Source organism: Pinus tabuliformis, chromosome 8 (assembly GCF_031772625.1).
Source record: "Pinus tabuliformis cultivar Carrire ecotype Pingquan chromosome 8, CPIR1, whole genome shotgun sequence".
NCBI classification, from domain to species: Eukaryota; Viridiplantae; Streptophyta; class Pinopsida; order Pinales; family Pinaceae; genus Pinus; species Pinus tabuliformis.
The window spans coordinates 49,282,765-49,310,154 of NC_142294.1; positions in this window are offsets into that span (position 1 = coordinate 49,282,765).

Consider the following 27,390-nt stretch of genomic DNA (forward strand, 5'->3'; position numbering starts at 1 on the left):
CTACCTCTTTCCATGCGCACTATCTCCAACATATGATCTCTACATACATTGCCTTGCAATTCACACTCAAACAAACTTTGCATTCTTCCAAATGATCTCTGACATTTAAATCGTTCATGCAAGTCAATGTGCACTTACTAACAAAACTCAACTAGATCAACAACATTGATTTTGTAGTTTATTTACCCCACAATCTAATCGACCAGATCAACAACATTAAGGATTTCCACTAATCCTTCGACCAAATCAACTTCTATGGACTAGATTAAGACATTAACTTCATTCCACTAGATCATAACCACACTAACCATTCTAATCAATGCGTTCAAACCTTCATTGATGACCAAATCAAGATTAAATTGATATGACCATTAAAAACCACATCAATCGAACGTTCTTTAACAAATCCACGAGAAAATTCTCTGGTAGGAGCTCTTGGTTTCTTTTTCTCACTTAGATGAAAGTGGCATAGGTTCAAAATTGTAATATTACAACAAGTTTCATGCTCACACCATTTCATGACTGTAACAATAAGACAGTGTTGTGCTGTGACTCAAGAAAGACTGTGACAATGCTCTAACACTTGGAAAATAAAAGCTCCTCTGCTCATGAATGCAACCAAGATTCAAGTCACCTTTACTCCACCATGTCAAACACCTGTACACTTCATCAAACCTCTAGACACATCAACACTCAATCATCAATCTATTGAAATCAATGGAAACACAACTGGAACCTTGTTGACATCAATGCCAACACCATGCTGCCAAAAATATCCCCATTTGGCATTGATGGAAACCTTCAGCCACTTCACCAAAATGATCTTCATTAATGTTATCTAGTTGGTCTCATTCTATGTAAGTGGCTGGCACACTCTCCCCCTTTGACATCAATAGACAAGGGTGGCCAAACGTCACTAAACACCATGTTGATACCATTTACAAGGCTAATACCAATTGATTTGTTGATGAGACATGATCAACTACAACATGTGCAAATTAATCATGAGGAACCAATACAGTCTGTTATCTTCTGCAATGGAGGGACATCAATGCAACAAGTCCAAAACCATGATATTTCTCTTGCTGGACATGCTCCCTTTGAACATTTACGAGGGGTTGCAAACATCTCCAAGCTGATGTACAAAAACTTCTATTGCTCCAAAATAATCCTTCTTTCCACTTGCAAGAGGCTATACCAAGTCTGACCAATGAATCCTACAACCCATGACCAATAATAGTCATGAAAGTACAAGGATTAATAAGAATAATACATGGCTACAAAAATGATACCCAGCATCCCATACATGGCAGAAGTATGACTCCAATGCATGCTTGACACAATGACCTCTTAACCAACAGACTCAATGATGACAATGATAGGCAATATAATTACATGGATGCTACATAAATGCACTCAAGGTGTTTACATGGCTGAAATGAAATGAGTCTCATATGGATGCCTATCACCATGATTACACAACCATGAGTCAATGATTATGTTGTTACCCTAGAGACAACATCTGGTTGAGAAGAGGTTAGTGCCTTGGACATCCATATAAAAAGATAGTAAATGTGTTTTATTGTCCCATAATGATTGTTCAGAAATGAGTTTAATAGGTAATGTTATGGAAATATTCTTGGGATAAAATATATATTTCAAGATGGCCTCACTGACTATGAAAATGATTTAAAGATGCAACAGGGTGATAGAAATAAGTGATAAAACGTTTGGAATAGAAGGCTTCAACTGCAAAATCTTTTATTTTAAACCTTAGTAGAATATGTGAGAGATACATAAAACGAATGTATAGAAAAATGGAGCGCAATTTAACATTATTTCATTTAAAATTACATGTACTGTGATTTTAGTAAATATGTATTATGAAAACAACCAACAACTTCATTACACTTTTCCAAAGAAGAAGGAATAGTAAATGACTTACAATAAGCAGAAAACATATCATATTCAAAGGATTGCTTGGAATCACCTTGAAAGCTTTATTCAATCTCCAAGAAAAGATAAGCACATTACACAAAATTTTTTCCTCTCTGAAGTCAATATTTCGAACCCCAAAAATGGTTCTCCAAAGTATTTTTATGGTAACATACAAAGGTGACAGTTATAAAACCGTTAACTACCACAAACTTCTAAACTACTTTTAGAAACTACTCAAAGCCCTATTCAGTCCTCCCAAGGACTTAAACTCTAAATCAAAAGACTTAACATTACAAAATAAAGTATTTTTTGAAGATTGTTCTGACCAACCAGAGCAATTGGAAATATTTCTGGAAGCTTTTGGATGACGTTGGGCTCCAAATTGGTAAGCTGGCGGATGCAAGTGTACTTGGGCACGCTCCAAAACAAACAACAGATAAGTGGATTTGAGCGTAAAGTGGGGTTTTATGGGTAAACGGGAAAAAACAAGGAGAAAAACATAATTAAATGTGGAAGGGACAGATGTACAACATGGTATTGTAGTGGTGACGTGAGAAGGATGATGTGGTGGTGATGATGTGGAGGTGTGGAATGAGGTGTCAGATGACATGGTATAGCGTTTAATAAACTAATCTTGCTCGCTTACTTCAAAATGCGAACAAAATCCACTTATCGCTCACAGGGGGACCCATGGTGGTAAGTGGCCCCATCGGCGAGTGATGCCAGAGAGGATCCAAGCCATCGATCTCACGAAAGCGGTTTACCTGCCAAATCTGGTACGGAGGCACCCAAACCCATAAATTTCGCGCTAATAGTGATGTCGGGTTTCTCATGTGGGGGAGGACCAATGCCACCGATGACATCGTATGTCAAAATCGTCCGACGTTTAACTTTTACTTTTGCGTTGGGTCCCACTGAACCATGTAAAATCAATTTGATCCTGCACCATCTTGATCTGACATTAATCCCGTTCATTTTAAAATAAATCACCATCAAAATAACTTTGATTTTTCTTTTATGGGATTTTTTTTTTAGTATTTTTGAGTTATATGATTTTTTTTTTTGACATTTTGAATATAGTGAAAGACGAGCTACAACATCTAGCTCCACCCAGGGGTAGTTTTTTGGAACAAAACACTAAGAACCACAGATTAGTGCCTTCACCTCAGGCATGGAGTCACATTATAGCTTAAAACATTACAATGAGAAGCTCACCAGATACTTACAATGATCATATGGTATTTACAATGGAAGAAATTAAAAATGCTCAATGTTGAAAGTAGTGTTTCAAATATTTCCCATTGATAGGCAGCTGCAGTAGTTCTCCATCTAGATTTTCCATAATGAAAGTATTGTTGGCTCTGGCTTCTGCTATTTTGAAAGGTCCAAACCATAGAGGATCAAACTTACCATGCTTGCCTTTATCTTCCCTTCTCACATCCCATATTAAGACAAGGTCCCCAGGCTGAAAAATTATTTCTTTGGCCTTTCTGTTAAAAATGAGTTTCATCTTTTCTTGATAGTTGATCAACTTCTCAATTACTTGTTCTCTATTCTAATTCAGTTCTACTAACTGGTTTATTCTTCGAGTCAATGCATTTTGTTCCTCCTCATCATCTTGACTGAGTCCAACTACTGGTTTGGCTAACTGATTAGGGAAGAGAGATGCTACTTCATCTACTAATTCAAAAGGTGACTTACTAGTGGATCTTTTGGTAGTCACTTTGTTTTCCCTTAAGGAAAACTTCAGCTGAGAATCCCAATTCTTTTTGTTTTCTGCAATTGTTTTCTTGATTACCCTTACCAAAGCTTTATTAGAGGATTCTTCCAACCCATTTTCTTGAGGGTAATAGGTGGTAGAATGAGAAAGAATAACATTGTAATTTTGGCAGAATTTAATTAATTTTGCAGATTTAAATACTTGGGCATTGTCTGTAACTAATTTCTTAGGGAACTCAAATCTTGTAAAAATATTTTCTTCCAAGAACTTGATCACCACTATATCAGTTGCCTTCCTAGTTGGAATTTCTTCCACTCATTTTGAAAAGTAATCACTGGTTGTTAAAATCCACTTATGTTGTCTACTAGAAGGTGGATTTATCTCCTTTATGAAATCCAATCCCCACTGCCTGAAAGACTCTTCAACAAACACAAGAATGAATGGAAATCGTGCTAACTTTTTATTTTCAGCAAAAAGTTGGCACTTTTCACGACATCTAACCAGTTTGTAAACATCTGAGAATAAAGTCGACCAATAAAAACCAGCCTTCAAGATTTTATGTGTTGTTATCTTCCAATTATAATGTCCTCCATAAGAATCTCAATTGTTTCTCCTTCTGTCAAACAAAGCAGTGGAACACCAACAAGATCTTTCTAATATAACTAGTCATTCACTATGACATACTTTTGGGGTTTTAGTCTCAAATATTTATACTTCTCCCTGTCTAAACTAGTTGGATAGATAAGAAACAATAAGTAATGAACAATGTTTTTACACTGATCAGAACATAGATATTTATATGCAATTCTATTATCTTTTCCATTTCCCTTGCCTTTTTCATCATCTGATTTTGATTCTGAAATTTCTGCAACCAAATTACTTCCCATCACCTAGTAGTTTTCCTCTATTAAGATTTTTGCCAATCCATGTCCCTTTATTAATTTTTTTGGCTTAGTATCCATGTCATACTCCTGAATTTTAGCTATCCATTTCCCCTTCTTCCTTCATTGTCACTCTGTGTCAACACATCCTTAACAATTGTGTTTGGTAGATATGTAGTAATCTGAGACTGCAAAACATATGTTCTGAAAGCCTTCAAGGCTTTAACCAGATCATATGATTGTTTCTCCAAAATGTTATACTTTAACTCAACATCTATCAATACCTTATTACTGTCTGCTCCCTATTGTCTTGGTTTCTTTGTAAAAGAATAGTTGCAATAGTAGAAGGTGAAGCAAAAGAAAAAAATTGGAATGGTTTTTGGAAATCGGGACTTACCAAAATAGGTGATTCTCCAAAATCCTTTTTAATTCTAGTCAAAGACTCCTTGGCTACCGCGGTCCATTTAACCTATGCATCCCTCTTTAGCATATTAGTAATTTCTTTAATAATTTTTGAATAAATGGGAATAAATATTGTGAGAAAATTTATTCTTCCTAAGAAAACTTGAATGTCCTTTTTATTTCTAGGAAGAGCTATATTATTGATTTCTTCCACTTGCTTTGGATCAATTATGAATCCCTCCTTTGACACGATATGCCCCAACAATTTACCTTCTCTTAAAGAAAAATGAGACTTCTTTGGATTTAGTGACAATCCACATTTTTTTCACTTCTGAAATGTCTGCTGAAGGTGTTCTAGATGATTTCATCAAATCTAGAAAACACTGTGATATCATCTAAATATATGAGCACAAATTTATTATTTTCTTCCACAAAGGCTATATCCATAGCTCTTTGAAAGGTTGCACCAGCACTCATTAACCCAAATGGAATTTTTGCATACATAAAAGTTCCCCATGGAGTTGTGAAAGTTGTTTTCTTTTGATCATCTGGGTGCACTGCAATTTGATTATAACTTGAGAACCCATTAATCATGGATAATCTTGAAGACACTGTGACTTTGGTTATGAGAATTCAAAACTTCCACAATATTCATTTTGAGTTTTCAATGTTTCGAGTCAATATCATGATCCATCATCAGGAAAAACCTGGAGAGAAGAGAAGAGAAATGGAGAGATAAATAGGAGAAGGATGAGGAATAGAGAGAAGAGAGCCGACTAGCACCTTGACCTAAAAAGGATAAATAGGTTATTTAACGAATATTTCAATTATTTTATTTTATGTTATAATGGTAATTTTTGTTCATATAATGTAATTTATTTATTTAATAAAGCTAAATCTAACTATTCTTATTATAATTTAATATTAATTTTATAATTTAATGATAAAATTATAATATATTGAGGTGAATAATAAATTAATTCCATTTTTCTATTATAATTTAATGATCAAACAAACTAGACACATTTTTACTTCTAACAATAATATTGACTCGAAACGTCAAAAACTCAAAATGAATATTGTGGAAGTTCCAAATTCTCATAACCAAAATCCTCGCCAAAAAAATCTCCAAACTCTGATACTGTGACTCTCTGCAAAATATAATCCATTTCCGGAAGAGGGTAAATGTCCTCAAGTGAGGCTTTGTTTAAATTTCAAAAATCCATACGTAATCTGATTTCTCTATTTTTATTCCTCACAGGCACTAAATTAGCAACCCAATCTGAGTATCTCAAAGGAACAATTATTTTTGCCTGTAACAATTTCTTCACTTCCCTTTCTATTGAAGGAAAAAGAAAAGGATTAATCTGTCTTAACTTCTGTTTATATGGTTTGACCCTTGGCTTCAAAAGAATCTTATGTTGAATAATGCATGTGTCATAAGTTTTAAGGTATTCGTTAGACCATACAAAAACATTAGAATACTTTTTAAACATATCTACATACCTGTGCTTATAATATTTAGAAATGCCTTTTGCTAACTTCACAAGTTTGGGTTGCTGTTTAGTTCCTATTATAATCTTCAACATCATCTTCCAAACTCTTCTTACTAACAGTTATTGGAACATCATTTGCATCAAACAATTTCTCCAAAGGTACCAAACCTTTGGGAATCACATTACCTTTCAGTTGAACAATTTTTTGGCCAGCCATGGAATTCTTCCAATGTGATTCATCATTAACTCCTTCCACATTATTTTCAACTTCTATTTCTTGATCAATCTCTGAATTAGAAAATTCACCTACCACTTCCAAAAACCTTTTGATTTGTTCATCATCTTCAAATACCTACCAATATTTAACATTTTCTGGTATAGAAGGTTTGTTTCGAACCTCAAATTCATACCTCAACTTTGGATTTTGTGGAGGTTTAAAAGTGCTGGCTGCCACTGCAAGTGAATCAACCAATCTATTACCTTCCCTTGGTAGAAACTGAATATTAAAATCTGAAAAGAAATTATCTACCAAATCCCAAAATTCATTTCGATAATCTCTAAGCCTTGGGTGTTTTATCTGACACTACCCTCTGATCTGTTTCACAACTAATTCAGAATCTCCAAAGATAGAAATAAATTCTATCTTCATATTCTTGGTAGCTTGCAGACCAAGAATTAGAGCCCCATACTTTGTTATATTATTGGTAGAATACAATTCCAACTTGTAAGAAAGGGGAATGATCTCACCTTTTGGGGAAAGCATAAGAACACCTGCACCATTCCCTTTGAATATGCACCATCAAAATATAACTTCCAAACTCCACTTATTACTACTTATTTGTTCTGGACTCCTGAAGAAACTTGCATGTTGTGCAACCATCTCACGAAATAGAAGAAGAGATATATCAATGACTTCAAAATTATCCTCTTCGAGGGGACAACCTCCTTTACATAATGAACAGTTCTTTGATGATTCAAATGGAAAAACATCATTTCTATATATAGGAGTCTAAGGGGTCACAATATAATCAAAGATGACATAATAATAGTAATGTAAGGCCACACCAATAACAATAGTGGGCTTCTATGGGGCACAATAATAACAATATGAGGACTACATTGGCACAACAATAACAATAAGGGGACTACACAGACAATGACAATGATGCAATACACTAGTATTATAGGGACCTAACATGCCCCTCTCCTTCAAAAAAAGTGTTGTCCTCAACACTCGAGTAGGTATGGATGCTTCTGTATAAAATTCTCATCCTCCAATGTGGAATCTTCAGCGGGTAAGTTCTTCCACTTGATGAGATACTCTGAAATTGATCGATTTTTTAACTATTGAGTTCTTGTTTTTGTGACTGCTTAAGGTTCCAATATGATTTTTACTTCCTTTTCAAGTTATGGAAATATTGTTTGAACTGGGAGCTTGTCACCTATAACCTTATTTAATCATGAAACATGGAAAACTGGGTGCATTTGGGAAGATGCAAGAAGCTCCAATTTGTATGCCACAATACCAATCTTTTGTAACACCTTGTAACGACTATAATACTTTGGTGATAATTTATTATCCTTCTTAGCTTTCTTGAAGGACATTTGTTTGTATGGTTGTAGCTGTAAAAATACCAGGTCATCTACATCAAAACTTATTTCGTTGCGATGTTGACCTTCCTGTTGTTTTCTTCTATTCTATGCCAAAGTGAGGTTATCCGTGAAGAGTTGGAGAACTGTTATTGATTCTCGATGTGGTCTTCCATGGCTTGAACCTTAGAATTTTCTCTTAAAGATGATGTAATGGATGGTGGATGATATCCTGAATGAAGATCCAACATTGTGAAGTAATTTGCTTCATGCAATTCATCCAATAATTTATCAATGGAAGGAATGGGAAATTTATCTTTAATAGTGATCTTGTTGAGCTCCTTATAATTCAGACACATTCGCGATGATCCATCCTTCTTGTGCACCAATACTGCTGGAGCAGAGAAAGAACTTTGACTAGGTTGAATTATACCAACCTTTATCATTTACGCAACCATAAGTTCAATTTCACGCTTTTGGGCATAGGGATATCTGTAAGGCCTAATGTTTGGAGGAACACTTCCTCGAATCAAATGAATAGCATGATCATGATCATGAATAGGTCAAACGCCTTTGGGAGTCTCAAATACCTTGGAATGATTATCCAAGACTTTTTGGAGATATGTATAAATAGATGATTTCAATGTTTGAACCTCTAGTGAACATAATTGTGAAATTACGCCCCTTTTTCTTTCTTTAGAAGATTTGTCATGCCATTAGAGCTGATTATCTTTCCTAGTTTCCCTGCGATACCCCTTAATTCAGCTTCCTTTCCTTCCCAATTTTTTTTCAAGAAATTTCTTGAAAATAAAAACTATCATACCCAAATATGTAACCATTGGACTCCTAATACAACATCAACACCACCCATTGGAATTGAAATCATTGGATTATTCAATACATATTATCCCATGGATAACCTGATTTTATGGCACTTTCTAGAGAAATTTATGGTTCGTCCATTTGCAACCATAACTTGACACTGTAGTGATCGATATAGGAAGCAATTCAATTCCTTGGCTATCTTACAATGAATAAAATATGGGTACTACCCGAATCAATCAACACTATTACCTTTTTCTTCTTGATATGTCCTTCTATCTTGAGAGTTTGAGGAGAGGTAATTCCTGCCAATGCATTACAAGAAATGGTCAGATTCATTTCTTCTTTCTCTAGGGTTGGTTCCTAGTGCATATCCTCTTCTTTTGACGTTTCTTATTGCTTTTGTTCCTCCTCTTCACAATCTATGTAAATTAATTTCTTCTCAACACACTTATGACCTTTAGTATATTTGCGATCACAATTGTAACAAATCCATTTTTCTCATTTTTCTTCCAATTGTTGTGGTGTCAACCTTGTAGGTTTTGGAAGCCTAGGACCAACAACACTTCCATCTTTATAGTTGTGAGTGGTAGGATTCCTTGTCGCCATAATTTTGCCTTCAATTTTTCTTGCCAACCTGAATGTATTCTCCATTGAATCAGGTTCCCAAAGTCAAACCTCATGTTGGATGTTATCCTTTAAATTCCCTATGAAGACATCGATCTTATTCTCCTCTGGAATATCATTTACCCTCATATTCAATTTTTGGAAGTCTTCAATGTTCTCCACTATGGAACCATTTTGTTTGAGATTTATCAATTGGCTAAATAACGTGTTTCTATTTGTATCCTCATAATGTGCTATAATTGACATAGTAAAAATTGACCAAATGACAATTTTTTTATAAGAGAAAAGCCATCGATATCATACAAACTGATTGGGTTCTAAATATAAAATTTCAATGCATACCTTTTGTGTGTTTTTCATATTATGGAAATCAAAATACTGCTCCATCTATAGTATCCATGTTACGAGGTCTTTGCCATCACACTTCCTCATATTAATATTTAGAATATGGCGGGTCTTCAATCCAATTTTAGAGTCTATGAAATCATGATTAACATTTCTTTTGTTCTCATCATGAGTTTCCTCTACTAAGATGCATTTCTTGTAGCAACTTTGTCACACCTTCCTTCAAACCTTCCATGTATTTCTTCAAATATTCCATGTTACCTTTCAGTTTTTATTCTATACCATTGGTCTTAGCTTCCATTCCATTCTTCAAACCATCCATCTTAGCTTCTTTTACTTTTTGTGAGAGCGAAATTTGTTGCAGTTGGTCTCGTAATTTTGATAAATCATGTTGCATTTCTTCCTCTTCTTCATGTGTCGTAGTAGATATTTTGGGTTTCTTACTAGGTGTTTCCATTTTATTGCTTCAGGGAATCAATTAATGATAATTATGCTTCACTATGCCCTTTGAATCACTTAAAACTAGTTTTACAAACAAAACTTATGCAAATTTTAAAAACTATGCACTTTTTTTTGCTTTGTAGGAGCTCGATATTGTATCTTTTGTATCTTTGTAATTTCAGATCTCCAAGGTCTGAAATTCCATCCTGTGGTAGCCCTCTGCGTCTTCTTTCTAACCCCACAAGTTAGACCAATATTGAATTCTTCAAGAAATATTTGTGCCAAATCTCCCAGGTTGACCTGATTATGGATTGGTTTAGCAAAGCGAAGTTGTATGAAGTGCCACGTGTCAATGTTTCGACTTTCGACCCTCAAATTTCAACATGAAAAACTACAGTCAGTGCAATTTCAACCTTTTTTTTACAAAATTCAATTCGAAATGAAAGTTATGACAATTTTCCCTAGGTCACCTCTTTGAGACAAAATTCTGGAGCTTGAAAAAACCTTAACTTCCTCAGAACATATATCCAAAAATATAATGAACAAGATCTAAAATTTGTACATGAAGTTTTATGATATTCCGGATCCATGTGGTAAAAATTTCAGCTTCTGAAGGCTCATAGAAAAAAAGTTATAGCGAAAATTCCAATATGACCTGTTTGAAGAAGCGAAACCTTGGAATCCAAAGCTTTGATACCAAATTTTATGCAACCAGCTCACAAAATAGAATAAGAGATAGATAAATGACTTCCAAATTAGCCTCTTTGAGGTGGAAACCTCTTTTACATTACACAAATGAACAATTCTTTGATGATTCAAATGAAAAAACCTCCTTTCTGTATATAGGATTCTAAGGGGTCACAATATAATCAGAGCCGACATAACAATAATAATGTAAGGGCACAACAATAACAATAATGGGCTTCTATGGGTTACAATAATAACAATATGGGGACTACATGGGCACAACAATACCAATAAGGGGGCTACACTGACAATAAAAATGAGGGAATACACTAGTATTATAGGGACCTACCACTGCACTTGTGTATCTTTAGCGATTTCTTCAGGTACTTGCAACATAAAACAAGAAAAATCATCTTTCTCCTAGATATAAATAGGAGAATTACTAGAACCTTCCTCTATAATAGTATTAACAAACCTCTAATCCCTTTACAATCTTCTTTCTTATACACCGAAGACTGGAATGATTGCATAAGTGAAATCTATCTTCAATACTCCTCCTAGTTTAACTCCCCATGATATAGAAAGGAACATTCCAAATCGGGCTGAGATATCTGCAACTACTACATCAATCACAATAGTTATGGATGTAATTTGAGCTAGAGAAACCAAAATATCTTTAATAAGCCCAACACACTTGAATTTTTTAGAGTCAAAGGAATATAAATCCTTGTATGGTTTAGTGATCTAGAGGTTTAGTTGCTTCATCATTGAGAGAGGCATTAAATTATGAGAAGCCCTTGAATCCAACATATAGTTATGAAGAATGAAAGTATGCATTAGAACAGAAATATAAAAATGAGGAGTAGAGGAATCTGTTCTTCTACATGAGGGCCAAACATCACTACTTGTCTCTCCTCTTGCAAATTGACTGTATCTGTTGCATCATTGGTTTGAGATAAATTGATAAAATCTAAAATCTGCTTTTTGTAAGCAAATTGTTTCACCAACTCAGTCAATGGAATAGGTATCTTAATATTCTCTAATTCTTTCTAAATACTGAAAGAATGACTCTCCTTTGCTACTTTAATCTTCTCTTCTTCTACTGGTTTCTCTCTTTGCACATTTTGCTGGTTCACTGCAGGCTACTGAATTTGTTTTTCTTGACTCACCTTAATTTGCTGGATTTTAGAAGTTTCTTCTTGCTGAACATGAATTGTTCTAAGAGGTTGCTTCCCCTTTTCATGATATTTTTGCAGTGACTTCTGAGTTGGATGTTTGGACTGTTCCTCTATATGACCTTGAGTCCTTGATCTCTTCCTTGATATGAGATCATATTTCTTGTGCAATTACACCTTCATCAAATCTGTAAATTTCCTACAATACTCATCAATCTCCACATCATATAATGCAATCTGGGACTCATGATTTAAATCCTCTTCATACATTTCTTCTCCTTCTTCCTCTGATAGAGTAGAATATCAATTATCCTAAAATTTAAGAGTTTCTTCCACTGCTTCTTCTGGTTTATCTTCAATATACAAAGGAAGTTGGACTTGAACTTAGTCTGTCTTTTCTCTTTGCATAATCTGCAATGGTGGCCCCTAAATTGAGGGTTAAAATTTCTTTTTTGTCCTCATTGAATTTGTCTAGGAGGGTGTTGAGGCCCAAACCTGCATCTTCCCTATATACCTTTTCAGCCTTCTTTTCCATTTACTTGATCCACCAAGCTGTCAAATCATTGCATATTAGTCTAAAAAGAGCTTATGAAATGGTTTCCTAACTATGTTTATGACTGTTGTTTGATTTAGATTTTTGTTCAATCAGCTGCAAAAACTTGTCACTTTCCACATCCAGCTCAAGTTTCCGCGGCCATTTTGTTAAATACTATGTTACACGTGTCCAATGGAGAAACCGGCCACATGGGCAAGTTGCAAATGACATGTACATGGAGCGTGTCCCCTTGGTTCAACCGAATCACTCATAAACAACCATGGTCAAAGATGGTCAAAGGAGGGGTCAAACCAAGAGTTTTGCGGTGGCACGGCTCTGTTTTTCCCACGTGAAGATTTGCGTGGCAAGATCCTCAATTTTCGGAGGTGTGCCAACACCTGTGAAGCAATCCTTGAACCGAATCAAGCAGCCACCACTCCATGGATTTATTTGTCATGATTACCATACCACTAGATCTCAGGCCGTGTAGATTTACGTGTCTGCTTGGCAGCATAGAATCTAGGAATTAGCTATAACATATTCACTTATAAATAACACGTTGGTATACGCTGGATAGTTAGCTTTTTAGATGTAATTTTAACTGTTGTTATAAGCCTACTGTACCGTGCTTTACTTTTGTCTTATTACTGCACTTTAATATATGAGAAGACAACATTCTTGAATTCGATTTGTGACTGAGTATTGACTGGTTGAGGTTGCAGAGGGCCCCTATACACCAAGGCTCTGTATCTATTGTATAGTTTCTTACTTGCTTTCATTTACTACTTTTATAATCATTAGCTTGTATATATTACGCTGTTCTGATAATCATGTTAACTGCTGTCCATATTTTCTTTTATGTTTTCTCATGACTGTTAGCTTATCAGTGCTTTTCTTACAGGTTTTTGTAGGCAGCCCAGGAAAAATTACATAGTTTTAATGACTACTGACATGAGATCATCTTGTCCTTTCTGCTGATTCATTTACTGAGTTTTAATTCCAGCATTTTCATTTCTTTCAGTTTTGCTTTGCTTATTTACTTTTCTGCCACTTAGATATCATATTACTCATCTGTTTATGATTTCCTTCCTATAGCCAAGCGACTCAATTAGTGAGGAATCAGAATATTAGTTGATGTAGTATGATTTAGTTTGCTTTCCTGCAAGTTAGAGATTAAATTACTTATGTCATTTTCAAGAATTGAAATATGAATGAGTAGTTAAATCTTAGTTTCATTTTATGCAATTTGATTTCCTACAATTTAGATATCATATTACTTAGCTTGTTTATGATGACTTCCTATAGCCGGAGTGAGTTGAAAGGTGAAGGGTCAGAATGTGGGTTGAAGTAGTGTGATTTAGTTTGCTTTGCTTTCAGTCTTTGAGTTGCTTTGAGTTCAGTTTTTATTTTCTTTTCATACAGCAGTAAGGATACTGGGCCACTGTCACTAGTTCACTGTTTTGGTACATTTATTTCCTTTTGAGAATTGATTTCATCACAGTCAGTTTGAAACCTTCTTTTTGAGAACTTTAAAGTTTGGAAAATTATTGTAGAAATCACCATTACCATCCATACTTGAATCATTGTAGAAATCACCATTACCATCCATACTTGACTTTCAATTTCGCCATCTCAGACTAGGGAATCCACAGAAGATAAACCCAAAAACAAACTAAAAAAAAACTCAAAAACCACAAAAGACTAAGAAATCGGTTATCTTGCATATACAGTGCACTTCACTTCAGCAGTTTACGACTTCCGGATTGACATTTTAAATAGCAATTTAGGACACACTAAATTGACCAAACATTTTGGCGCCGTTGCCGAGGAAGTGAAACTAGGTAGCCAATTTCTTAAAAAAAAACAGGAAAATTTCAAGGAAGGAAAATAGATAACCTCTCAAAGTATGCTCTCCTCTTGCACTTAGTGTGAACTGGAGGATCAGAAAAGAGAGAGTTATTGGTTTAATAATTTCTTGAGTATGCTCTCTTCTTGCACCTAGAGTGACCTGGAAGATCAGAAGAGAATTATTAGCCTGACTTGAAGAAAAATAAAAAAATGACATGCATAGAGCAAGAGATTCTAGGGGAAGGTTTTTAGCTAGGGCCAAGAGTTTGATTTTTACAACTCCATCTACTTCAAGGAATAGACAAGAGACACCTCCATCATCTCCAACTCACACTCCTAGCCTTAGGATTCCTGGAATTCAAGAGGCAATAGTTGAATTAGGAGACTCTCCCACACCATCCATCGAATCTGAATTAGGAAAAGATCCTTTCTTTCCTTCTACAGGGAGACACATTGTAAATGAAGAAGTATAATCACTTGAGGAAGAAGAGGGAGAAATTCCTCCTCGTTCGCCATTAGTAGAGGAACCAGAGGACTCTGAAGTCTCTGAGGAAACTATCATGATAGAGGAAGTAGTAAACAGATTTGGTAGAGGTAGAGGTAGAGGAGGAGGAGGAGGAAACAATGGAGGAGGTAGAGGTAACAATGGGGGAAATAGGGATGGAGATAATTCATTCGGATTTCCTATAGTTGATGAGGATTCTCGAGCAACAATGAAAAACATCTCACCATCTGTCCTCCCAAATTTTCATGGGTTAAGAAATGAGGATCCTGAAACATTTCTATTTGAGTTTGAAGTCATGTGTCGAACTTATGATTATCTGGAAGACTCTCAAAAACTCAAATTGTTTCCTTCAACATTGAAAGGAGCTGCTTTGAAATGGTTCATGGGATTACTCACTCAATCCATTAGGACTTGGAATGATATGAAACAAACATTTTTGGATAGATACCTGGACTATTGTATGCCCACCAATCACAAGGATGAGGTATTCAAAATGGTGCAAAGAGAAGATGAAAACTTGGAGGATTTACTTGAAAGATTTCAATACAACCTGAAAAGAGAAAAAATGAGTAACTTAGATGAGGAAACCTTGAAAGCCCTTCTATTAAAAGCCATTAGAGATGAATGGATAGATATTTTGAACATGATGGGAAAAGGAGATATATCTCAACTTCCACTTCATGATATAGTAGAGCTATGTGTCCATCTCTCAAGGGGAAAATCTAAAACTGGAAAAGGGCCTAGAGATCCTTCTCTCATTAGAGCAAACAAATCTGCAACTGGATCAGTAAGTAGGGCTGAGATTGGCAACATGCTTGATGAATTCAAAACTGATATCTTAGGGAGTCTCAGTGAGCAACTAGACACCCTTAAGATACAAAATAAGCAGAAAGCAGAAGCTGAATCTTTGGCCATCTTTTTCCCAAAATGTAGAAAGAAACATGCTCTAAGGGAATGTCCCTTGGATGCAAAAGTTGTAGAAACATGTGTGATTTTTTCAGATAACCATGAGACCAAGGATTGTCCTTCAATTCCTGGGCTCAAAGCTGTCTTTCAAGAAGATCCAAATTCAATAGAGTCTCTCTGTTTTGTTGCAAGGAGACATTGGCAGGGGCAACAAAACCAAGGGTTTAATAACTCTATGAACTTTCAACCCCCACCAAATTGGAATCCTTGGCAACAACCTTGGTCCCAACCGCAAAATCATTTTCGATCATGGGTACAAGGTATGAAAAATCCTTATGGGAGATTTGCTCAATTTTATCAATATCCTCCATCTTTTCAAAACCAACAAGCTCCACAACTTCCAAATCAAAATCCACAACTATCATTGCCATTTCCACAACAACAACAACCTTCTCAACAGAATCCAAATTCTCAACTCTTGCTTCCATTCCAATAGAAGCCAAATCAACTAACTTCCCAGCCATTGCCGAACCCCAACAATAAAACCCTCAAAATTCTTACATGGTAGAAGGACAACAATTTCCTACCTATATGATTGTTCCTCTCAATGATGTACAACTCAGATCTGGTAGAGTTTTAGATAAGCCTTCTGTAGATGCTCAAAAGCAAAGCATTTCTGAGGAAGATTATCTTGAAGTCAATAAAGGTTCTAAAGCATCTCTTCAAAACCCAAGCACTCAAAAAGAAAAAGAAAAAGATTCAACCCCCACAACTCCTACAATTGAGCAACCTACATCTTCATCCACACCTCCTTTTCCTGAAAGATTACAAATTGACAAAGGGGTGGAAAAACAAATCTTGTTGCCTGACTATGATTTTCTAGATGAATTAAAGAACGTCTGTATCAAGATTCCCTTGTTACAAGCCATTAGAGAGATTCCTATTCTAGCAAAAACAATAAAGGAGTTGAGTCTTAAAAGACCGGGAAGGAAACCAAGAGATACAAGAAGAATCCACCTGGTAGGAAAAATTGCAGATATCATGATGGGAAAAATTACTATGCAGAAGTATGTAGATCCCGGTAGTCCAATTGTCAAAACACATATCAATGGGGTAGAAATTCCAAATACTTTGATTGATTTAGGGGCTGCTATCAAAATTATGAGTAAACAGACTATGGAATAGCTGAAACTTCCTAATCTTCTTTTTACACCTACTTTACTGCAACTTGCATATAGATCAATTATCAGACTAGATGGTGTATTAGAAGACATTTCGGTCTCCTTAGACTCTTGGGAATATCCAGTAGATTTCATGATTTTAACTCCCAAGAGTAATTTAGAAGGACACCCTCTCATCTTAGGAAGACCTTGGCTAGCGACAACTGATGCTTTTATCAGTTGTAGGTCTGGGGATATGTATATTTATGATGGTAATTCGACAAAGAAATTCAATCTGTATCCTCCAACAAAAGCAATTACAGAAATAGGAGATAATGAGTGGGTTGATGATGAGGATACAATACAACCTGTCTTTACCATTTCTGAAATCAGTGAATATAGTCAAATTCTGAACACATTAGAAAACTTTGAAACATCTTCAGAATATGACCACACAAAATTTCAATTAGATTCTGACATTGAATATCTATCATCTAGACAAATGTCTCTTTTCTCTATGGAAGAGTTTGGTAGTTCCACCATAGAGATCTTTCCAGGTAAAACATTGAATATCAACAAAAACTTGGAAAGATCACAACAGGGAGAGCTAACCAAAATCTTGCAAAAACATTTACTGCACTTGCATGGGAGTATACCGATATGAAAGGTATTGACTCTAAAACTTACATTCATCACATCTACATCGAGGAAAACAGTAGACCAATCAGACAACCTCAGAGAAGGATGAATCCAAACCTTAGGGAGATAGTGAAAGAAGAGCTCCAAAAACTACTCAATGTAAACTTCATTTACCCAATTTCAGATAGCCGATGGGTTTCTCCTTTGGTTATAGTACCTAAAAAGAATGGTAAATGGAGGGTATGCATTGATTACAGGGAACTGAACAAAGCAACTTTGAAGGATCACTTTCCTTTACCCTTTATCGATCAGGTATCAGATACTTTAGCAAACAAAAAGTATTTTTCATTTTTGGATGATTTTAGTGGCTATAATCAGATTCAGGTAGCACCTGAAGATCAAGATAAGACCGCATTTACCTGTCCATGGGGAACTTTTGCTTACCGAGTACTTCCTTTTGGATTATGTAATGCACCCACAACATTTCAAAGGGAAGTACTAGGAATATTTTTTTATCTAATCCATGATTGTGTAGAGGTTTATATGGATGATTTTACAGTTTATGGTAATTCATTTGAAGAGGCATTAGAGAATTTGGAAAAAGTCCTTATAAGGTGTAAAGAAACAAACCTTTCATTGAGTCATGAAAAATGATTTATGATGTTTACTGAAGGTATTGTTTTGGGACATCATATTTCGGGGGATGGGATTAAAATTGATAGATCAAAAGTTGAAGTCATCTCCAAGTTGCCTATTCCAAATTGTCAGAAAGATGTTAGAAGTTTTCTTGGATTTACTGGATACTATAGAAGATTTATTGAAAACTTCACCAAAATAGCATCTCCACTCTTCAAATTACTTACAAAAGACTGTGAATTCAAATGGGATCTTGATTGTCAATCTGCATTTGAAACTTTGAAAACAAGAATATGTGAAGCACCCATTTTGAGAGGGCCAAATTGGAAACTTCCTTTCCATATTTCTACAGATGCTTCAGATACAACTCTAGGAGCTGTGTTGGGTCAAAAGGATTTAGTTCCTTATGCCATTTACTACACCAGTAAAAATTTGACTCCCACCGAGTTAAACTATATTGTGACTGAAAAAGAGTTCTTAGCTGTTGTTCATGCAATCAATAAGTTTAGACATTATATAACATGCTATGAAACTTTTGTCCGTACTAATCATTCTGCAATTAGATATCTAATGAAAAAACCTGTTACTAATGGCAGAGTTACAAGATGGCTCTTACTTTTACAAGAATTCAATATTACTGTGTTGGATAGACCAGGGAAACAAAATACAGTAGCTGATTTCTTGTCTAGAATCCAAAATACTAACGAAGATTCTCCTGTAGAGGATAAGTTTGTGGATGAATACTTATTTGCAGTAACTACTAAGATTCCTTGGTATGCAGATATTGCTAACTATTTGGTTGCAGGGAAGCTACCTCCACATTTATTTCCTAGTGAAAAAAGAAGAATTATTCAGGAAAGTTTGAATTATTCATGGATTTCTAATGAATTGTTTAAAACAGGGCTAGATTGTGTGATCAGAAGATGTGTTCAGGAAGATGAAATGCCTGACATCCTTAAGGCATGTCATGATGAACCATGCGGTGGACACTTTGCTGACAAAAGGATGGCCTATAAAATCCTTTCTTTAGGATATTATTGGCCTTCCCTCTTCAAAGATGCAAAACAATATGTCAAAAGGTGTGACAGCTGCCAAAGAGTCGGGAGACTGACTCTTTCAAATGAAATGCCATTACAACCACAGGTACTCATCGAACCCTTTGAAAAATGGGCTTTAGATTTCATTGGACCCATTAATCCACCATCTAAACAGAAGAAGTATATATTGGTATGCACTGATTATGTCACTAAATGGGTAGAAGCCAAAACATTGCCTTCTGCCACTGAAAATTCAGTTGTTCATTTTCTTTATGAGGATATGTTTACTCGTTTTGGTGTCCCAAGAGAAATTGTGACAGATCAGGGAAGTCAATTTACATCTAACTTGATGGAGAAGCTGATGGAAGAATACAAAATCAAGCACAAAAAATCTACTCCTTACCATCCGCAAGCAAATGGCCAAGTGGAGTCTACAAATAAAGTTCTTGAGAGCATCATCACCAAAACTGTCCATCTACACAGAAGAGATTGGGTAGAGAGGCTTCCTGAAGCCTTGTGGGCCTACAGAACTACATGGATGAATACAACAGGAAATTCTCCCTGTGAACTTGTTTATGGGAAAGAAGTCCTGCTCCCCATTGAGTTTCAAGTCAAGACTTTCAAGATGGAAATTCAGTTGGGGATGAATCTATCAGAAGCCCAAAAGCACAGAATGGAGCAGCTGAATGAGCTAGATGAGATCAGACAAGAAGCAATTTTAAGAACTGATCGAGTTCAACATCAAAGAGCTAAGTGGCATGACAGATACATCAAAGAGAAAAAGTTTCAAGAGGGAGATTGGGCACTACTGTTTGATTCCAAGTTTAAAGACTTTAAAGGTAAATTTCAGACCCATTGGCTTGGGCCATATGAGATTGACAAAATCTTTAGCAATGGAGCGGTAAGAATCAACACCATTGATGAATTTCAGACTCCTCTTATTGTGAATGGCCACTGATTGAAAATTTATCATAAGCCACTCTCAAAAGAGGAATTTTTCAAAATGTTCCAAGAGAATTCTACAATAAGGCTGGTGGAGAAGAATCCTTCTTCCCCACCAGCCTAGCCTTTGTTTCTTTCAGCTAAAAAAAAAAAAAAAAAAAAAAAAAAAATTGTATAACCTGAAAACCAATCACAGATTGGCGGTCTTATACAGAAAATGTAGAGTGAAAATCAGGGACACCTGACACTCTATATTTTCCAAAAAAAAAATCTTCTCTCCTTATTTTTCCATCTTCACTCCATCTCATTCTCATTTTCATTTCACTTCACTCCGCTTCACTTTCACTCCATTCCACTCATTTCATTTTCATTTCATCAATAAAAGTCCCTTTTAGGACTATTTTCACTCAGTTAGTTATTACCTAACTATCTTTGTTTAGCTAAGAGGGTGCTGTGCAGTTTCTGCAGCTGGTAGCAGTTTCCGCAGCCAGAAGCAATTTCCGCAGCCAGAAACGATTTCCACAGCCACCACCACTCTGTTTTTCAAATTCACAGTCAAAATGTTAGTGCAATAATCATGAAAATGCAGGTGTGATTGAGCATATGCTATGAAGACATGGAGCATCTCCAAGACATCAAGGAAGAGCAATTGGTTAAAAGCTATGAGCAAGAAATGACAAGGTTTCCAAAGGTATGAGCAAATTTTTTTAATCAAATAGCAATTAAAGTCATGATTATGCATATTTATAAAACCATAAAAGCTCTACTATGTGCAATGATCGGTACGATAGCTCCATTACCCACTCCCATTCCACAATATTATTCCACACACCATGCATTCATTTCTTAACGGTCTCATGATTGATTTTCGGGTTTAAACTCATAGTCGACTGCACTTTCATTTACCACTTGTACTCATGAGATGTGACCTATCCCATTACGGCTCCTCTCCACCGCATTTCCCGCAGCCATCCATTAAAACGTGTAATATTTCGTACGCAGTCGTTAATTCAAAAATCTCGACTTCACTCCATTCACTTACCATTCTATTAAAACCATCTTCTTCACATACGTCCTTACTTCATTTTGTGAACTCATTGCGGCTACTCATCCTCTGTTCCACCTGTAATCCCGAAGCATTCCCATTACCTGCTATCCATTTACCGATTGCAGCCACTGCATTTTACCATAAACCCTGCAACCGAGCCACCTTCCCTCTGCTAAACCCTCACACGCAATTGAAATTTCAGTTGAAATTCAAAACAGAGGAAGGAATGGGAAAATTACTAAGGGCAGAACCAGAAGGACCGAAATATTTAGAAGGTTACCCTCAAGAAAAAGATTTGCTGAAGAAAGCCAAATGGTTACGCTTCATCCAAAAGTTTAAGGGCTATAATAAAGAGGTAACCAAAGCTTTTGCACGGTCTTTCGATGGCCAAATGGTGGAGATTGGAGACTTGAAGCTCACGGTGACTGAAACAACAGTAGCAGCTGCCACAGGCTTACCCCAAGAAGGTGAGCGATGGTTTAAGAACAAAAGCGTGGACGAACAGGCATGGAGAATTATGCTAAGAAACCTAGGTATGGACACCACTGTGTTTACAAAAGGAATTATTGTTCATGCATTGAAAGAAGAATGGGCAAGTCTGTTGTTATTTATCCAAAAATTTATCACTTGAAAAGGACGCTTTGGTTCAATGTATATGTACTATGCTAGACTGTTGATGAATTTCTTAGAGAGTCAAACTCTTAATTTTCCTTATTTCTTACTACTGAGTTTGAAAAAGATGAGTATTACAGTCCAATAACACATAGGCAATATAGAACCTCATCTATATCATCATGGACTTGTAAAAATTCTCATTGAGGACCAAGTGAAGAAAAACAAAGATACCTGGGAACAATTCTTGATAAGAAACTACTTTCAAGAGCCATCTGAGGCATCTGAAAGTAGTACACCAAAGATACCAAGAAAGAGTAGGAGAAAAGAAAAGAGTGTCATAGTCCAAGACTCTCCTACTATAGAAACTCAAGAAGTTGGTCAAAAAGAAAAACAGAACAAAACTAAAGACAAGAAATAGAGAAAAGTGAAAGGCAAAAGAAACATACAAGAAGTCTACCAATCACCTGAGCCATCTATAGAGGAAGATTATCAAACACTGTCAGAGAGATTAGTGCATCTTCAAGAACAGGCTGTTATAGCAAAGAAAAAGGAAAAAGGGAAACAGAGCATACAATAAGGGAGCACTAGTCCACCATACTTAAGGAGAAGCACCAGGCTTAGAGGAAAGGGGAGTAAAACACAAGTAAAACGGCCCCACTTCATTGACTTGGGTGGGGAGACACCCGAGAAACCTCCAGCTGACCGTAGTCCACCTCGTCCTCAGCCAAGTATTGAAACTAGTTCTCCACATGATGAAAGCCCTTCTCGGCCAGAGCTAGAGAGCAGTCCTCCTCCTCCACAAGATTTTGAACTCAGTCCAAGAAAGACACCTGAAATAGATCCCAGTCAACACGAGGTATATGACTACCTTGAATCTTTAGAAAAATCAGCTGCAGGTCCGATTACCACTCTGCCCCACATGACACCAGATGCACAAGTTCAATCCTTAAAGTAGGAGGTATTTGAATTAGAGGTTCTAAATAGGCATATCAAGCAAGAAAATGAAGCACTCAAGGAGCAGAGCAAAGTAGATAAAATTATTCATGATAACACTATGCTTCATTTGGGACTATGGCAAAAGAAAAACAAGAAACTGAAGAAAAAGTGCAGAAAATTGAGCAGAGAATTGATCAATCTCAAATTCAGATGTCTAATAAGGAAACCCAGGATGGTGGTAGCACCAAAGAAGAAGAAAAGAGGGCTAGATGTCCTAGCAGAGGATTTAGAACATATGGATTAGAGGGGAATGACTGAATTTTGGTTGCATGAGGACATGCAACACCTTCACAGTGGGGGTATGTTGAGTCCCAAAACTGCATCTTCCCTATATACCTTTTCAGCCTTATTTTCAATTTACTTGATCCACCAAGCTGTCAAATCATTGCATATTAGTCTATAAAGATCTTATGAAATGGTTTCCTAACTATGTTTATGACTACTATTTGATTTAGATTTTTGTTCAATCAGCTGCGGAAACTTGTCACTTTCCGCAGCCAGCTCAAGTTTCCATAGCCATTTTGTTAAAGACTATGTTACACGTGTCCAATGGAGAAACTGGCCACATGGGCAAGCTGCAAATGAGATGTACATGGAGCGTGTCCCCTTGGTTCAGCCGAATCACTCATAAACAGCCATGGTCAAAGATGGTCAAAGGAGGGGTCAAACCAAGAGTTTTGCGATGGCATGGCTTTGTTTTCCACACGTGAAGCTTTGCGTGGCAAGATCCTCAATTTCCGGAGGTGTGCCAACACCTGTGAAGTAATCCTTGAACCGAATCAAGTAGCCACCACTCCATGGATTTATCTGTCATGATTACCATACCGCTAGATCTCAGGCCGTGGAGATTTACGTGTCTGTTTGGTAGCATAGAATCTAGGAATTAGTTATAACTTTTTCACTTATAAATAACGCGTTGGTATACGCTAGATAGTTAGTTTTCAGATGTAATTTTGACTATTGTTATAAGCCCATTGTACCGTGCTTTACTTTTGTCTTATTACTGCACTTTAATATATGAGAAGACAACATTCTTGAATTCGATTTGTGACTGAGTATTGACTGGCTGAGGTTGCAGAGGGCCCCTGTACACCAAGGCTCTGTATCTATTGTATAGTTTCTTACTTGCTTTCATTTACTGCTTTTATAATCATTAGCTTGTATATATTACGCTGTTCTGATAATCATGTTAACTGTTGTCCATATTTTCTTTTATGTTTTCTCATGACTGTTAGCTGATCAGTGCTTTTCTTACAGGTTTTTGTAGGCAGCCCGGGCAAATTACATAGTTTTAATGACTACTGACATGAGATCATCTTGTCCTTTCTGCTGATTCATTTACTGAGTTTTAATTCCAGCATTGTCATTTCTTTCAGTTTTGCTTTGCTTATTTACTTTTCTGCCACTTAGATATCATATTACTCATCTGTTTATGATTTCCTTCCTATAGCCAAGCGACTCAATTAGTGAGGAATCAGAATATTATTTGATGTAGTATGATTTAGTTTGCTTTCCTGCAAGTTAGAGATTAAATTACTTATGTCATTTTCAAGAATTGAAATATGAATGAGTAGTTAAATCTTAGTTTCCTTTTATGCAATTTGATTTCCTGCAATTTAGATATCATATTACTCAGCTTGTTTATGATTACTTCCTATAGCCGGAGTGAGTCGAAAGGTGAAGGGTCAGAATGTGGGTTGAAGTAGTGTGATTTAGTTTGCTTTGCTTTTAGTCTTTGAGTTGCTTTGAGTTCAGTTTTTATTTTCTTTTCATACATCAGTAAGGATACTGGGCCATTGTCACTAGTTCATTGTTTTGGTACATTTATTTCCTTTTGAGAATTGATTTCATCACAGTCAGTTTGAAACCTTCTTTTTGAGAACTTTAAAGTTTGGAAAATCATTGTAGAAATCACCATTACCATCCATATTTGAATCATTGTAGAAATCACCATTACCATCCATACTTGACTTTCAATTTTGCCATCTCACACTAGGGAATCCACAGAAGATAAACCCAAAAACAAACTAAAAAAAAACTCAAAAACGACAAAAGACTAAGAAATCGGTTATCTTGCATATACAATGCACTTCACTTCAGCAGTTTACGACTCCTGGATTGACATTTTAAATAGCAATTTAGGACACACTAAATTGACCAAACAGAGGGTTTTTATTTTCAAGTTAAAGATTTACTAATTTATTAAACAAATTCTTGATAACCTTTGTCATCTCATCCAACTTGTTATCACAAAATCACACACTGAAGGCTGCCAAACAGTGAGATTATGTGTAACTATTTCAAACCAGGCTTTAGACTAAAGCTTAGCCTCTTTAGTCAGAGAGGGCTCTCTCACAGCTTGTGAATAGGAATTAATAACAAGGAAAGATGGCTAACTCTTTAAACATCGCATGAAAAAAAAAAAAAAAAAAACTGGCTGGACACTATCAAGTCAACTCCCATTGGGCTTATGGAGTCTCACACATCTCAGCAAACTAAAACACTATCCTTTCATAGAAGTCAGGGCACTTTACATCAACTTGTTCAAACTTTTTTCACATAAACACAGCTTGCAAAGCATACTGGAAGTCAGAGCATGTAACATGAATTCTGAGTGATTATGCTATTACAAAACTGTAAGAAAACATTAAAAGAATAGACCATCATCACACATTTGAACAATGAGACATATTGTGAATCCTGAGAAGAAACAACAACTGTTTGTATTACTGAAATCTGCTTTTTTACATAAACCAAAATGGACCTGTTCTTTTATCAAAAATCTCCAACCCCAATTACATCCTAGTCTGATCCATTTATAGGAATACATTCTTAGCTCTCTAGAGCTAGCTCGAAGGCTGCTATTAACTATCACATCTACTGATTAACTAATTCATTAATTACATAAGTGCTGAACTGTAAATTACAAAAGATCCTAATTAATTCAAACTCAGATCTGTCCATCTTCATAGCATGATGAATTTCTGATCCTTGACACCTGTATCCATTCTGTTTTGGCCGAAATATATTGGAGAAGAATCCACTGAATGAACTAGCTTTGGATGATGGCTGCGTACATGGCTCATTTATTAATTAAGATAGGTGTCCCCTGTTTCCACGGTCCTTGTCTCCCATCATTCTTCATTACTTTAAGAACATGTCCCCTGCTCTTTAATTCTTCCCAAACAACGCATATCACCATACTCTCTAATGAGCTGGAAGCTTTATGAGCTGAACAAGTGTACACACAACAATCTCCGATAACCTTAATAGGAACCCTAATAATTCGGTCATAAAGTACCTTTAACGAGACTTTGCTAGAAACAAAATATTTCACCTTCTTCAACATGCACATCTGTCATTCTCTGATTAGCTAAGAGAGTCTCTTATATTTTCCCTTATGTCCTTGAGGCTTTTCCTTCAAAAACTCGCTGACCTCGTCATTAAACTGCTCATCTTCCTTATAAAACAGCACCTACAGCAGTTTCGTAGCGCGCTACGAAACTGCTGTTTTTACTTAAACAGCTTGCCTCTTTAGATTTGCCAGAGCAACTGCAATTATGTCTCTGTTTGATCTAGGCTTCGTTGTAAGATTTCCTTCAAAAGTTTCATGGATTGTGACACGATACACATTTGTATCATCCACAAACCATATAAGTTGGTTGCTGAAAATCTCTCCATAGTTTTGAGTTGACAAATACGGTTCTGTTGGCTCCGAAGAATAAAGTTGCAGGCCCTTTCTTATGCGCTCCCTTAACACATACAAGGCAGGATTTGACTTCATTATTTTATTCATAGCTTGGGCCAAAAGAGGCTTTGAACTAGGAAACCAATTACCAAATGCAAAATGTAAATTGTAAGCAAGATCGATTGCAATCATAACACCAATGGGTGATGGATAAATTGACATATTATCTGTTGTATAGTCTAAGAATTTGGCTCTCGTATACCGTTCACGGTCATGAGAATCATAGTCTTCCCACCGAAGTTGCACATCAATTCAATATTTATTACTTGCCTTCTGATCAAAAACATCCTTAGACTCTGCCACAAAGCTGGGCTTGCATTCTCCAGAAGACCGAAGGAATTGTCAATCAAAACATGCCACTATGCTCCAAACTTTTTGAAATAACATTTTCGCACCCATAATTTGCAACTGCCACCTTCATATTCCCTGCAACATCGAAAGTAACGGCGGTTGTCGAGCGAATAACATAGAAGATCGAAAAGTTCAGACAGAAGGCAGCTATGCCAGAGCCAAATATTATAACTTGGGTTATTTGATGACCGAGTTTTGGACTCTGGTAGTTGATCTCTAACTTTCAGAAGGAAAGCCTGATACTCGTTCTCACACAGATCAAAAGCTACTTGAAAAGCCATCAAAGCCCCATCCTTATCC